General features: G+C 43.3%; 3 long non-coding RNA genes across 12 annotated transcripts in view; 1 reads left to right on the top strand and 2 right to left on the bottom strand.

Annotated features, from left to right (window-relative positions):
- The window catches only part of LOC137478006 (uncharacterized), a 181,433-nt gene that overhangs the window by 107,156 nt on the left and 59,084 nt on the right, over window positions 1–15,193 (bottom strand). The gene's annotated exons all lie outside the window — the stretch shown is intronic.
- LOC137478009 (uncharacterized) overlaps window positions 1–15,193 on the bottom strand; it is a 49,555-nt gene that overhangs the window by 10,980 nt on the left and 23,382 nt on the right. The window lies entirely within an intron of this gene.
- On the top strand, window positions 540–14,537 carry LOC137478007 (uncharacterized). The gene is made up of 2 exons (XR_011001345.1): window positions 540–647; window positions 13,575–14,537. It is a non-coding gene; the product is annotated as an uncharacterized lncRNA (long non-coding RNA).

Here is a 15,193-nt window from a genome sequence, read left to right as displayed (position 1 = left end):
CCTACTAAAATTCCAGCTCAGGGGTCTTTAAAACAGCAGCAGGCATTGTGGTTCTGTTCCCATGCTTATGAGGTTTGATAGCATAATAAGAACCACATGCCCCAACTGAGCAGAATGGTACCTGCTTTTGGAAAGGAGCAAGAGACAATGAAAATGTTCCCAAAAGCCATCAGGAGCAGAGTTCCAGGACTTTCTCCCCAGCAGGAACTCAGTTCCAGCACTTGTGAATTTACATTTTAAAAAGTTACTCACTGTTTCACTTGAATAAGGAAACAAATCATGCAAAAATAGAAAGACTGAAGTAAATAAAAGAAGAGAAAGCAGTTAATTAGTGGGTCTGATCAAGAATGCCCTGCCGTGCTCATTCTTCCTCCAGCCTTCCCCACTGCCACTCTGCTCGGTGCTCTGCTCAGAGCCGCACTGCAGCAGCAGAGGTCCCTGTGCTGCCTGCTCCCCTCAGCTCAGCTCTGCAGCACAGCTGGAGCTGAAACAGCCCCCTGTGACACCTTAACCAGCACTCCTGAGCACCACTCTCCCTAGAAATATCTCATTCTTTTCCCTCCCTTTTCTCACTATCACAACCAGAAAGCACAACAGGTTTCAGCAGTGACAGGAAAACACCTCTTTCCTTAGGAGTAGGAAGAAAAGTAGGAATGTGATGATTTAGTCTATTAATTTGGGATCCCAACAGATTGTGTACTGATAAGGAAAGATGCTGCCAGGTTAGTGAAAACAGCAAATACCCTTTGCCTGGAGGCAACCTCCTGAATCTGACAATCAATCTGAAGTCAGCCAGGGCCACCAGAAGCGTGAATTTTGTCACATGAGGGCTATAGCTCTAGGGACACAATTCTGCTCCTGAATACGCTACTGAACTGTTCGTAACCACAGCTCCATCACTCTGCCACACCTGGGACCCTTCCTAGGCTGCACACCTCTCATGGAGCAACTCTGCAAAGAAGGACTTAAACCCTGTAAATAGATGGTTGGCAGAACCAAACCTGAAGATGCAGTAATAATAGCAAAAATGGAGTAATAACCATAATTTGTTTCACTTGGATTTGTTAGGAAAGTACAGAGCTCAGTGAAGCTTTTCTGTTGTGGTTGCAAAACTGGTATGTCATCCTGGTGTTTCTACATCATTAAAATCTCTGCGTGTACATATGGCTTTACCACATGCCTGCAGACAGCCCAGTTCTTGACAGGCTGATTTTACAGACCACTGAAATACTACTAAGAATAGGGCACCTTCCTGTATAAAAAATAACCTATATCCTGAGTGCTGAGGAACTCCCATATCCACCTCCATCTGGCAGGGCAATCCATCACATTCTAAGTTGCAGGTAAGGAAATCAAAACATAGAACAGGAAAGAGTCATTTTCATAAAAAGGCTCAACTCTTATGATCTCTTCTTTCTATTCAGCAGTCCTCTCCCTCAGGATCCTCAAAACAAGGTTAGGCTGCTGTGTTCACTAACCTAATTCACTGCCAACTGTGTTGAATTTCATGTTCCACACTACGGCCTTCCTGGGGCTCAAATCTTCATCTTTTGCCCTGCACATACACTTGGTGCCTTACACACCTATCTTACTGTGTGCTTTGAAATTGGAGCCACATTGCCATGATGCCTGCTGATTCCTCTCATCCTGAGGCTCTGGGAAGTGATGTGGAGTGGAAAGCAGAATTAGTGGTCCTGAACCCAGTGGCAGAGCTCCCATTTCAATGAAGTCCAAGGAAAAACTGTAAATCATAGTTCCCAGGGATGGAAAATATCTGGGAGGTCACATTCTCCTCTGAACACACTGCACTTGCTGAAGGCTTAAGGGTCCTCAAAACACTGCTGTCCTCAGTAGTGTGGGAAGTTCTAGGGAGAGAAAACGAGAGTCTCCTGTTCCATTCCCTTTTCTTTGCCAAGAGGCTCTTATTGAAGGATGGGATATTGATTCTTCTCCCTCCAGCCTCTCCAGCAGTACAAGGCCTTGGCCGGATGGAGTCAGACTCAATCATAATTGCATTTGCATAATACATTTTACCTTTCTCTCCTCCGCTGTAGTTTTCTGAACTTGCCAAGTTGCAAGCTGACCCTGTGAGCCAAGGTGTGATTAACTGAGAAATTCACAGCAGCGCCACTTTAATCAAAGGGGACAGAGGTTACAACAGCTCAATATTAGCGATAACCAGCCTTTGATCCACAGAGCTAGGCCAAGCCTGGCAGGCAAGCTGTGAGGAAATGCACCGTCAGGGCTTTTGTGGGGAAATAATACCTTATTAACCCCTTCATTTAACCTGCTGTGGGTGAGCAGAGAGAATCACCAGAAAAAAACTCTCTTTCAGAGTCTTAATTACAGCCCACAAGGCTGCTGCTTCTTAAAACTATATTTAAAGGTGTTAAATTCCTGAAAAGAACCACCTTCATCTCACAAGACTGATTTGTGAGGGAAATGACAGCTTCTAAATGCTCCTGCTTCTACTGTAGACTGACCACCAATGTCAAGCCAGCAATGGGCTGACAGAGACACAGCCCAGACTATCAGATTTTAGCAATTCCCTACAGGTCCACACACATGGGCAGTGTTTCCAAGTCCACTCCCCACTGCTGCAAAGCCCTGGCCAAATCATTCAACCCTCCCTTTCCCTCGCTTCTGCTCTTTACCCTGAGAAAGCGCCATTTCTTAACATGGAGTTCCAGTAGGATCTAACATAATGTAGCTAATCAGATCAGAATTTCATGTGGATTTCAACAAATAGTTAGAGATCGTTCTCATAACCAGGTTGTACCAAAGATAATACAAAATCTAAACAATGAGAGAAGTACAATTTAATAAGAAATGTGTTAAATTCAATATGCAGTCCTGAAACAGAAAACAGATGCAGAATCACAGGGGATAAGAAAGTCCCAGTTTTGGTAACTATAGGGAAATTGAAAATTCTGATTTTCTAACAAACTTCCAATTTGGAAATTTGTTTAGCATGGGACTGGAAAGAATTACACAGAATGAAATCTATAATAGAATACATTTCCTGTCAAAAACAAATTTCGATCAATCAAAATGTCTTATTTCAATAAAATATTTTTTAAAATAATTTTCTGATTTAAAACCCCTATGAATATTACAGGATCAAACATCTTTTTGAAACAAAAGTAATTTCTAAGTGAAAAACACCTTTTGCTTTTGAAGAAGTGAAATGGAAGGTGACAACTCTATCAACAGGCTTCTGTCAAAAAACTTTTGTGAAACAAGATATCAGTGAAACTGACATTTCAGAGATAAGTTTCTCTTTTCAGTTAAACACTCTTCTCTGGTGGGAAACACTCTTTTAAAACCAATCCATTCCGTTAATTATCTTTTTTTTGAGAGGACACAGAAAACGGAAGTGCCATCTTCCCAAATGCTTTTTATTTACCCACTCTTACCATCTTCCCTCAAATGAAGACTTGGCCAGAGAACCAGGAAGAAGTCTCACCTCTGCTACACAGACCAAAAGGATATGAAGTTTTCCAATCAAGACTTTGGCCCAACATTCTTTAAGTGAGGGAAGAGCTGTCCTCAAATGGGGCCAGCAATGTGCCTGGCTCTCAGTGGCCACGGGATGGAGGTTGGCCAGCTTGCTGTCCCACTTGTGGCCGCAGGGCAGACACGCACGTGGCCGCCCCCGAGTCTCTGCCGAGACTGGCGGTGATTGCTGCAGCGTGGGTAGCACAGCAGAGGCATGGGGCACAAGGAAACCGAGGCAGAGGAATAAGGGAAGGAGACTTGTCTGAGTCTCCAAACATTTAATGTCGAAGTCGAGGCAGAGCAAGTGAACCAAATCTGAACCTGAAGGGACTCCTTTTATAGGGATGGGGGAACACAGGGAGGACACAACCTTTGACCAGTAGGAGGGCATTAGGGGAGGGGTGCACGGTAAGGGCTCCCCAATAGAAGCCAACATGGGGAGGGAGCAAGCCCCACAACCCAATTCTGCCCTGAGGAAGGGATGAAAGACAGGGAACACTCTAGAACCAAAGGAGTGTCCTATCTTTGACAGACAGGGGTATGACAAGGCAACAAGGGAGGTATACAGGTGGGTTGATATACATTTTGGCGGGGAAAAATGTGTTAAACAACTCAGGACTGAGCCATTAGGGAAGCCAAACGGGGTACAGAGACTGAACCATGACAAACTTATAACAAGGAATATTAAAACCTACTACAGAAGGACCAATTGTAAAATAACAGACTACCACACAGCAAGGGTGAAGAAATTACCTCATATACTCCCAAAACAATGCATTGTGGAGTCCAAGTACTCTGCCACTGAAAATCAGACTTTCCAGTACAGTCATGTTACAATTTTGGGTCATGACTTAAAAAATATTTACTTGAGCCCGTTTTTTGAAGGATTATCTCTAGTTACCTTCAGGAGTCCTCATTTTTGAAAAGGAAGGGCCTGAGAACCACACATTTTTCCCAGACTGTTATTATGACTACAGACAGTTGCAGGCAACTCTTTCGTTTAACAGGTGACTAAAGCCCAGCAGACCCTCTGCAAAGGCACACTTTAGCTGGAGGAATTCAACTCTCATCCTGTGGATCACAGTTCTATAGGTCTCAGCTCCTCCCACACCACTTTCTCCTCATCACTTTTTGATGGACCATTCTCTTCTACTCCCACAATATCTATTTACCTTCTTTCTCTTCAACACCTTGGTTTTTTGTGTCTTATTCATGCCTGCATGAAATGTTTCTAGAAACACTGAAGGAAGCAACAGGAAATCTCATTCTGGCAGAAGGAAAGGCACTTCAGCAAAGGCATGATGTATACCAAAACCTGCATTGCAGTTTCTAAACTCTCCCCTGTACCTCAGTAAAACAAACAAACATCAGTTATCTGTAACAGGAACCAACCCTCTGACCCAGAAATGCATCCCACTGGTCATCCCACAGAGGATGACAACAGATATCACACCAAGCCCACTCAGCACACCGACCTCTGCTTGCCTGTCTGCTAGCAGGAGTCTTTGGCCACTTCCTCCCCCATTCTTCTCTACCCCCCTGCACATCCAGTCATTAATTGATCCCTGATCATCTCACAAATATATTTCCTTCTCTCCCCAGGGCAGGTCCACCCGCTTTTCCCTGTTCTCTGCCATTAACATGGGTCTCACATCACCATGCACAGCAGCACACGCACAGCTCCAAACACCTCAGGGCAGGCACATCATTTCCAATTGTGAGCAAATGCTGTTGGTTTTCATTAATCTGCAGACACTATATTTGCCAATTTCTCCAACTTTTCTTTCTCACTCTCTCTTTCTGCTCCAAGGCAGGTGAGTGCATCAATTTTCTTCTCATCTGTGGCAGTTAAATTAAATGGAATCGGCCTGATTGCTGAAAATCAAAGAGAAGGCTGATAAAGCAATTAAATCCCTCTAATTCCTCCCCTTGAAAAGGTGCAGCTTGGCTCAGAAGCTAATTAACTTCATAATGAAAATCCTTCTTCACCTTTTTAGGTTTTCTTTCATTCTTGTTTTTGGTAGAGGTGGTAGGTTGCCTATAGAAGAGGGATGTTATAGTGATAAGCATGGCTGCCTTGAACATGGCAGACAACCGGGTGCAAGCATCGCAGCAGAGTCTTTCCAAGGGGCTAATGTGAGCCAGTTCTGCTATGTAGGACCGAAATGTGCTGTGGTGTTTGCTCTGCAGTTGTACAAAAGATCCCAGAATAACCTGTTTGTCAGTAGCTTTCAGATTTACCTGTGCCCAGGCCACGAAGACTATCAAAGCCTAATCCCCTGGTAACAGCTTCAGCTACAGCAATTGCAAGTTTCATCTCTGGGAGTTATTAAATTTCTCATATGACAAAAGAGCATCTTCCCATTAGACAATTAATATTAATTGTTACAGTCATAAAAGATAGGTAGGCACAGATCTTTAGAACTCTTCCTTACTCCAATTCTAGAACTCTTCCTTACTCCATCCTTCCTCACTCCATCTTCCTTACTCCAATTCTAGTTAGCATTTGGATGTTTGCTCCTTCCCACTTTCATTTTGTTAGGAGCTGGAAGGTTATCTCAGATTTTATCAAGTATCTTTCCGTTATCTTACAAGTAAGAGAATTTTCAGCCCATGCTATGTTATGCTTTGTTTTTGTCTGATTGTGCTTCTCCTAGTACCAAAGTACTCCACATTATTCTACATCCAGTCACAATCCAGAGTGTAAGTGGGATCAAACTCCTCGTGCTCCAGGACAATCCACCCTAGTCATGAAGCTCATACAAGTGATGTATTTCAATTTGCATCTGCCAGGACCTATACAAAGGAACACTGTTGCAACAGTACTCTGGCATGTTGAATCTCTAGGAGAAGCTTGGTCCTTCACCAAACCTTAGTCCCTTTAATTTGTAACTCCAGTGAAAAATTAAGGGGACAAATCCCTTTCTATATCGTGCCACTTTAACTATATAGAGAATATTACAAATGTATTGTAATACAAATATACAAGGAGACAACAACTGGTGTTCATGACATATCTCTGTACACCCTGGCATCTAACTTTCCATCAGGAAAACCTGTATCCATGTTTCCACTTTCCAACACTATTCCTGCTTTTAGAAATCTGTGTTTCAGGTCAAATTTACATCCCCTTTTGTTATAAAATCAGATTCAGTTTTACAGGTTAAGTAACTCTTTGCTAACTCTTGCTAATTTTTGCCAAACACATAATTAATGTATTCTGTATATTACCATTCACCAAAATTTTGCCAAATATGAAAGGAAGTATATTCTACTAATATTAATGGCAATATCCTACCACCCATGGGAAAGGTTAATTTTGCTGTTACTTTTCTCTTTTATTCAGAACTGAAGAGGGAATTTTGCTTCCTAAAAATAATTAACTGACCTGTCACCTGTCCCTGATGAAACTTGCCATGGGGTTTTTAATTACCACAAATGTTCTGATCAATGCTGCTGTACCACATGCAGAGAGCAGTTCTCTTAAAATAATGTAGAATGCCCAGCAAAGCCTTGAGACCATCTTTTGTCTATAGTGAAAAGTCTCCTCTTCACATTGTATTTGGGAACATCTGATTTACAGGACAGAAATGCTTTAGAGCATAGAGTTTAGACTAATAGTAGTTTTTACTTAGACTGCTATTTGCCAGGACCTCACAACATTGTATAAAGAAATATTTTGTGCACCCCCTGCTAACTCCTCAGCACTCTCCTCTCTACTCTCTGGAGGAAACACTTCTGAATGGACTCAGGCTAAATCCCAAGGCTAAATCCCATCTCATCCCAAGGAGGTGTGGCCTCAAGCTGTTGGCATCCCTGTGTTATCCTCGCTTTGACAAATGGTTTGTTTTTGCTGCAGCAGTAAATCTGACAGCCATTGTTTACTCCTCTGTCTATGCACTCATCAGCAAGAATGTGCACAGCAAATCCCCAAGCCCCTGGCTAACAAATGGCTGTGCACTCCATTAGTGCTCCCTCTCCACTATGGAAATACCTGTTTGCAGGCATTAGAAGATATGCAGGGACAGCCTCTGACCCTATGCCCAAAATCTGGGGACAGAAACTTGGGTCCACAAAGCCCAACTCATCAAGGAGTGCAGCATCTGCTACTTAGCGTCTCCTCAGGGGAGCAAACTTTTTGAGTTGGATCCACGTTAGACCCCATGTTTTACTGACAGCCAGGATTTTGCTTTTAACATCCCAGAGATTCTCTTTCACTTAAGGGAAATACATCACATGCTTAAGGATGTATTACGTGTTTGGTTATCAGCAATGCTAATATTGCTAGAGAGTTAATACTTTGTGATTGCCAGTACCACTTTACTCTGAGGTTCTCAAAATATGTGAGCAATGTCAGCCCTCTGGCATCCCTGTAAGGTCACCCACTCTGAGTTGCCCTTCCTGCAAATGAAGGAGGCATAAACACACAGTCATTTGTCAAGGTCACATAGGAAGCTAGTGCCAAAGTAAGGATTCAGGTGTCTTGATTCTAAGCATTTGTGCTAATGAGAAGATAAAACTGTTACACATTTTGTCCAACACAAGTTGAATAGGTATGGAACCTTAAGTAGTGACTCTGTAGTGAGGGTGCTGAAAAGGGAGAATAACAGACCCATCTACAAGCTCATGTGTGCATCTCTAATGCACAGTTTCACTTGTTCTGTATATATGTGATTTTGCAACCATTTTCCCTAGAAAATCTACCACTACTTTGGCAGTAGAGGACCAGATCTTTTGTTTATCATCAGAAAAAACATATGGTGTGCTTTAGAAAGGCTGCATGCCACCAAATATATACTGAATGTTTATTTCCATCTCCTTGTAATTTTTTCCTTCCGTATTAACAAGGCACCCTTTAGGTTCATCTAAAGCTCCAGGGTTCCTTTTTGGACTACTCTGCTCCAAGCAGCATGTAAGAAACAGACACTGTCAATCACCTGCCTGTGAACTGTAGGAATGTGTCACACCAAGGGGAAAAGTGCAACATAATGAGACCTTTGCACACCCTTCAGTACTGGTAAGCAGGTAAGCAGGAGGCTTATGAAAGCATGCTTATTGGAATACACATGCACATCTGAGAGGCATAAATACACACAAACATTGGCTCCATAAAGACAGGCACAGGCAGAAGCATTCTTAAAACCCAACACATCAAACACACAGAAACAAGACATGAACACACAGATTGATACACTCAGGTAAACAGGAGCACACAAACTCAACCCTCACAAACACAGACTCTCACAGCATGGAAGACACACAGAAATGAAAAGTGCCTGCATTCACACACACACACACAACCAGAGCCACATCCAGATAGAGCCACACACACAGGCTAAAGAAGTCACAATACAGCACAGGTGGAAATACCCAGCCACTTGCATTATTTAGCAATAAAGGTCCTTTTCATCTTTCCTTTCACCCCTGTAGGGAACAGTACATGGGATGTAGGACCCAGGCTATGCTGAAGGCAAAAGAGTGACATCATTCAGCTTGGGCATCCTTAGCCAGGGCACAGAGCACTGCGGGTATCACAGCCTAGGTTAGGCATTAGGGAACATGCCTAGGATGACTGAGCAGGAGAAGGTTTGTATTTCAATAAACCAGGGGCTGTAACAATCTCTGAACTGAACAGCTTAAAGCCTTGTTAAAAGCAATGGTGCAGCATTCTAACCGGAGGGGCCGTGTTGTCATACAAATGAGATGAGTTTATTTTCTGAGCCGTACCATTTGTTCTGACAGGCAGGGCGGCTGTAAAAGCTGGCGAGGGCACAGCAGGGGGCCCGGCTCTGCGCACAGCGAGAGACCGAGGAGAGGAGAGGCAGAGCTGCACCAGAGTTTGGACCCAGACCAAGTCCCTGCCTCTACCTTCTGTAAGCAACAGCCTTGCAAAGAGACTAAGAGATGAACCAGCCGGCTGTAATACTGTGGAACAAATGGATTCTAATGAGAGGTGCCTGGCAGCCCCAAGGGCACTCCACACGCGCCCATCTCCTCCTGCCCTCGCCACCTCCTGGCCTGGCCACTCCACGCTGCCCAGATCTGGTTTCCAACAGCCAAAGATGCTGCACAGGGCACTGGGACACACGGTGGGGAGCACACTCAAGTGCTCTCCTGTGTTGCTCCAGGCCAACTTGCTAGGAAATGTTTACCAAGGTGTCACCCGTGTCTCCCTGCTGGAATGAGATGGGGAAATCTCCTGGATGCTGCCTGTGTCATCTGGGCTGTTGGTGATCCTGTGCATCCATTGTCTGTCTCTCCATGAAGATGTCAGAAGGCCCCTTCCACTTCAGGCCAAGAAAAGGCTTTGCAAAGAGCAACAGTAACTTTGTCCCTGTTTCTCTAGTAGAGAGAAAACAAACTGCATAAAGCAATGTGTCTAGTTTGAAATCTGATAATAAGCCAGAAAGTCAGGTGTCTCTTACTAAAATACTAGAGAACACAGATTTCTTACTCTGGGAATATATCAACCTGGCAGCAATGGGGCTGGTACAGGTTATACCGCAGAAACTGCCAACAGAGACCTGGAAAACACAGGCACAAGCATTCCAGAGCAGTTGCTATACCCCAGAAATCCACAGCAGGCATAGGGATTGCAGTTTTACTTGCAGGATACCATTTGTATTGAAACTATCAACATTAACCCCTTGATGGGTACCAGGGATGTTTTATCACTTCCCCTCTGACCAGCTTACTAAGTTTCTATTGCAAAGCTTCTCCTTACAATGGCAAAAGGATGCCATTTTCTTTTGGCTGCTGGGGCACCACAATAACCAAACTGTGGCCACTTTCTCCTAGTAACCAACAGCAGATGCAGGGAAAGACAGGGAAGCCAGCCATCATGGTTTGGGGTGTTTTTGTCACCAAAGCAACAGTTTGCTGGTTAAGAACAGAGAACACATTCCTCCAGATCTGGAAAGAAACTGTGCCTGCCAGTCTCATTGATCCAGAGCTTAGTCCATCCTCTGTCACTGTTAGAAAAGTGTTTACTCTTTTGTCATTTGTACAGGTCAAAAACTATATTCAGCTCCCAGCTCTTTATTTCTTGTACTTTCCCCATTAGGCTGGAGAAATTGGGAACTTCTGTCCACTGGCATTAGCAGCCAATGATAAAAAGCAAAATATTTCCTATCCCATCACCAGTTCCAAAAGGCATTTAGCCACCCACAGTAAGAAGCAGGCAATAGGAGATCATGGATGATATTTTCCCTTTAGCATATATTTTCTCTGAACTCCTTTAAATGGGTGGGGAGCCTCTAAAGGACAGAATTTTTAAGTTCTGCCTGCACAAAATGATCAAAATACTTTCTAAGTATGTATAATGAGAGCAAAACTAAACTTAGGACTATGAGGATAATCTGACTGTGGAAAGTAGCATGGTAGGGATAACACCCTGGAGAATCACCATGAGATGGAAGCACCTCATCCAAACAACTCTAGACATCTGTGGTCAGACTCGGAATATCCATGAAGCCAAACGTAGGTAGGCATGCCTTTTTGGTTCCTGTAGGAGTCTTATGCCAAACTTCCAGAGACTGTTTTTTTACACCTAATTAAATAGCAACAATTAGGCTTTCTTACTTTGACCCTTTAACTAACTGCCTAGCATCTCAAATGTGAATTAAAGTAATCAAAATAAAAGAAAGGCTTCTTACTCTTATCCGTCTTAATTCCCTGTGCATCTTCTGCAGTACAAATACATGTAGATGTGGCACTTAGGAATACGGTTTAGTAGTGAACTTGACAGTGCCAGGTTAATGATTGGACTCAATGATCTTGGAAACCTCCAACCTAAACAATTCCGTGATTCTACATAGCAGACTTCCCAGTTCTGTTCCAATGAGGAGGTAATACAGCCCCTAGCTCTATATTCTTTGTGAAGTGATAGTAGCATCATCCTGATCAGCAGTTTGGATGAGGTCTACTTGACAGAAGAATAAGTGAACTGACCATTTAGTTGCATTCAGTCGAGTTCAAAGGAGGGGAAGGTTTTGGATCATTTCCTCGTTATCAGTCCCTGGCTGCTCCACCTCCTCTTCTCAGTGTGCCAACATAACTTATTCCAAGGCTCGTTGGGGTAGGGGATAGAAGGGGAGAACAAGGCAGACAGCCAGAGGATGGTCTAAGTCCTAAGGTGTTGGAGTGTGACAGCCCTGTTTGGCCAATACCTTAGAAAATGAATTCAAGATGTTCAGGCTAACAGCATCCAGTTCAACTCTGACACTCTATACATTGGGTACAGTGGGGATATTACGTGCACTCATCTCCTGGATACACAACAGTACCTGTAATTCCTGTCCAACACTGGCCAAAGGTCATATGTACTTGAGACCCCAAAGCTGTGGCTGTGCTGAGACAGACCCAGGCCTCATAGATAATATTTTACATATCTCTGAAACTAACATATGACTCTTAACAGTCCTGTTAGCGTTGAACACCTGCAACATCAAGCAGGAGAGCAGCTTATTTCCAAGAGCAACCCCCGCCAATCCCCACATACTCTTGGGGTCTATTTTCAAAGAGAGATAAATGGTGCTTTTAATTAGCACCTTCCATTTTCATTTGAGCCTCAGGGTTTTTGGAGCTGGTCCCAAGAGGGAGACCAGGAATCTGAGGAAAATCAATCTTAATTCAAACCAGTAATAAAAAGCAGAACACTTGCTTCAGAGGGCTTTCAAAGAATGTCTTCAGCGTAAACTCTCCTTTCATAACCTTTGGCCTCTTAATGCAGTGAGGAAGAGACTCTAAGAAATGCTTTCATTCTTGTTTCATTCTACTTTCTTAACATTTCCCATTTGAACTGATAAAAATAGACAGCAGGAGCCCATAATGGCTACATCTGGGCAGTGAAAATTTCAGGAGGAAACCTGAAAAAGTGAAAAAATAGTCCAGAGGCCTCTAAACAAACCAGCAGCTGAGCGATCTGTGATGCTGTTTTCCAAGATGATGATGGAAATATTGTATTCTTCATTGTCTGACCATTGTCCAGGAAAAGCCAAGAGACAGCTGGAGATAATGTAGTTTAAGCAACCTAAGTTTTGAGTTATGAGTTTTCATAAGGCTCATCAGAATAATCTAAACCCCTTTCCACCTGTATAGGACCAAATGCCAGAAGGTCACAGAACACTGACAGGTAAACTACTTCACAGATACCTCCCCTGCTCCTCTCCTGCCTCTTCTACCAATGCAGAATCTTAGCCCATTATGCCATTCACTGTCTCACCATGCAATCATTTCACTATGCAATGCTTTCACTTTACATATGAAAACTGAGGCTCAGGGGGACTCATCTCACCAGGGTTTTGCCACATTAAAATCAGCTATAGTTTCATCTAGGTAGGCCCTCTATGGACAATGGAGAGAGCATCAATGTTAACAGTAGTAACTTACTGTGTAATTACAGGTGGTAACTGCAGTGTAGGTAAGTATCCTAGAATGAGATCACTCCCAGATATTTAAAGCAAGGTGAGACAAACCCTACTTTAAGTAGTTTCTCAGAATTACATAAGTCTGTGCTCAAATAAAGAATTGCTTCTCCTTACCCACAGATATCCTAGCTATATAAAATATGCTGTGAATGCCCAGCACACAGAAGGTGCCAGGAATTACACAGATTTAGTCTCTGCATTCTGATTCCATCTTTCTGGATGTCACTAATCAGACAGACCTGCCCAATACCCTCAGCAGTGCCTTCCTTAGCAGCCAGACTACTTGAACCTATCCAGACTATTATTGGACATGCCTGCAACATCCCTCTGCCATCTTTCCCACAGTGCCTTCCAGGTGCAAGAAGCAGACACTGCCAAGCTCTCTCTCTATGTCTTCTTGTTGCCAAGGGTAGTGAATAAGTAAAATCACCCCATTTCAGGGTGAGTAAAACCCCTGCTTAGCCATCTCAAATTAATTTTAATCTATAAATAGTACAGGATGAAAGCCATTAGAAGAGACTGACAGGCCTCCCAGAAGCCCACTAGTTAAGAGTTCCTTGTTAAACTGAATGCCTCCATTAGGTCAAGCATGCAACAAATACCACCAAAAAGTAAGTTACAAATCTTAGAAGGAATGTTTATTCTCAGATGTAATACTGGCATCAGTGTAGCAGGGAAAGCCAGACCTGGGCAGAAAAGATACTACTAAGACAATGAAAGAAATTTCCATGCTGATCCTGTTACAGAAGATTCAGAGCTTTACAGCTGGAAAGGAGCACTCACAACAGGTAGGGCTGTAGATCTAATTCTTCAGACAAGAAGAGAGGACGGAGTTGGTATCATTACCCATGCTGAAAATGCAAAAGGTCCCCAGATACAGAATTCAGATATGAGAACAGATGCTCTGAACTTGTTGATCAACAGTGAAAAAAGAGGATGCCACTGAGACCTCATCCTGGAACCTTTCCTGAGCACTAGCCCTGAGTGGCCACAAGCTCCCAGACTGCTGGCTCCAGAGCCCACTTAGGATGCCAGAATCCTGGTTGTGCAACCTGCCACATGCTTGCAGAAACCTGCTTCCCTAATTTAATGCAAGCTTGTAGAGTTTTGTTTCTGGAACCCATCCTGAGCAGCAGCGAGAAACTGCAATGGGACTGGTCCCAGGCTCTGCAATAGCATTGTCTCGCTCCATGTTCTAACGTGGCCATACCCCAGCAACACCCTTGTTCTCAAGCCCACAGTGGATGCAGTCAGAATGCAGTCTGTTGGGAAATGTAGAAATACTGATTAAATTCTGCTTATGAAGTTCTGGATCAGTAAATCCCTCCAGATACACCAAGGACATCTACACTGAGTAAAAATATTATTTTGGAACTCGCCCTCAAACCCACCCTCAAACATTTGCAAGATTTTTTAGAAGGCTGCAATGCACAGCAGTAGATTTTTTTCACAAAGGTTATTGGTAGAGTCCAAAACCTCAAAACCTACAGATGCAGTGATGTTTTCTTCAGTGGAGAATTCCAGCTGAGGTCCAGAGGGCAGATCCCTACACCCATACCTTCATCTGTGTCTTTAAAACTGCTTTACAAGATATTAGAACATCAGAGAGCACCAGTTTGGGATGTTGCTAGCTGGACAGCCCTTGGGACCTCTTCAACAAGCTTTAGAGTCCAAGTGAGGTATAAGTTTATACAAAAAGATCCTGTGCACAGATCAGAAATTTTCCACAGATTGTGGCCTGTCACTCTGGGGCACAGTTTCTCTCCAGAGGAGCATCATGAGAAAGAAAGGGCAAAAGGAAAATAATGTTTTCAAAGAGATCTTACTGCATCTCTACATCAAGACTCCAAACACTCTCTCTTTTCCTGTCAATCCAATACCAGTTATAAGAAGTCCTACACCCCATTCCATATGGACTCCCCATGAGGCAATACTCCCATCCAGACCTGAGGAGCACAATGGATGGGGATAGCTTCCAAATTTTTTTCACATTGTACACACAGTATGCAGCAAAACCACTTAAAAATAAATGAGGAGGAAAAAAAAAGGGAATGAAAATATAGAAAAAAGACCACATGACACAGCTCAACATCCTAGATAGAGAGGAATTTTTTCTTCCTTTCTTTGGACATTTTTTCCCAGGCCATTTTTTACATAGCCTTAACAGTTCCCTGCTGTTCTAGCCTTTGGGAGAAGGCCGAGGGCAGCTACAGACAACACAGCTAGAGTGCTTCAGAGACTGACTGCTGGGGCTGGTTGTACTAACA

This window comes from Anomalospiza imberbis, chromosome 8, assembly GCF_031753505.1.
Source record: "Anomalospiza imberbis isolate Cuckoo-Finch-1a 21T00152 chromosome 8, ASM3175350v1, whole genome shotgun sequence".
Classification (NCBI taxonomy): domain Eukaryota; kingdom Metazoa; phylum Chordata; class Aves; order Passeriformes; family Viduidae; genus Anomalospiza; species Anomalospiza imberbis.
Note: the sequence above shows the minus strand (reverse complement) of the source record. Positions and strands in the feature narration are given on the sequence as shown.